This window comes from Mustela nigripes, chromosome 4, assembly GCF_022355385.1.
Source record: "Mustela nigripes isolate SB6536 chromosome 4, MUSNIG.SB6536, whole genome shotgun sequence".
Lineage (NCBI taxonomy): Eukaryota > Metazoa > Chordata > Mammalia > Carnivora > Mustelidae > Mustela > Mustela nigripes.
In genome coordinates, this window is record NC_081560.1 from 138,968,480 (window position 1) to 138,969,304 (window position 825).

At 38.1% G+C, this 825-nt stretch overlaps 1 non-coding gene across 1 annotated transcript; it reads right to left on the reverse strand.

Moving 5' to 3' along the window:
- Positions 1 to 289: 289 nt before the first annotated feature.
- On the reverse strand, positions 290 to 393 carry LOC132017004 (U6 spliceosomal RNA). The gene has a single exon (XR_009404093.1). It is a non-coding gene; the product is annotated as a U6 spliceosomal RNA (small nuclear RNA).
- Positions 394 to 825: the final 432 nt, after the last annotated feature.

Genomic DNA, 825 nt, shown 5'->3' on the forward strand with positions numbered 1-825 from the left:
TTATAAGTGCCCTTTATCAAGTTGAAGAAGTTTCTCTCTTGCTAGTTTGCTTTATTTTTTTTCTGAACTGGAAATCATTTTTAAAAATATGGAACACTTGGAGCACCTGAGTGGCTCAGTCAGTCAAGCATCTGCCTTTGGCTCAGGTCATGATCACAGGGTCCTAGGATTGAGTCCATGTCTGGCTCCCTGCTCACTGAGAAGTCTGCTTCTCCCTCTCCCTCTTTCACTCCCTCTGTCCGTGTGTGTTCTCTCTCTCTCTATCAGATAAGTAAATGAAGTCTTTAAAAAAATTTTGGAACACTTCACAAATTTGCCTGTCATCCTTACACAGGGGCCATCCTAATCTCTGTATTGTCCCAATTTTAGTATATGTGCTGCCAAAGTGAGCACTTCTTTATTTTTCAAAATGTAAATGCTATTGAAGTTTGTCAAAATTTTATCTGCTTCTACTGAATCATGTGATCATTTTTTCTCTCTTCTTCTGGTACATGGTAAATTTCACAGATTGAAGTTTGAATGTTAAACCAACCTTGTATTCCTAGATAATGGCTTGGTCATATAATATTAACCTTTTTATTTATTGTTGAATTGGGCTTGCTAGTATTTTGCAAGATATTTTGCTTCTGTGGTCACAGGAGCTTTTATTGGTAGTTTTCTTTTATTGTTTTTGCGTGGTTATGAGTCAGGGTAATGCTTAATTCTTAAATGAGTAAGAAAGCTTTTGTCTTCCTCTGTTTGCTAAAAGGATTTATTTATTTGACAGAGAGAGATCACAGGAAGGGCAGCAGGAAGCAGGCTCTCCACTGAGCAGAGAGCCCGACG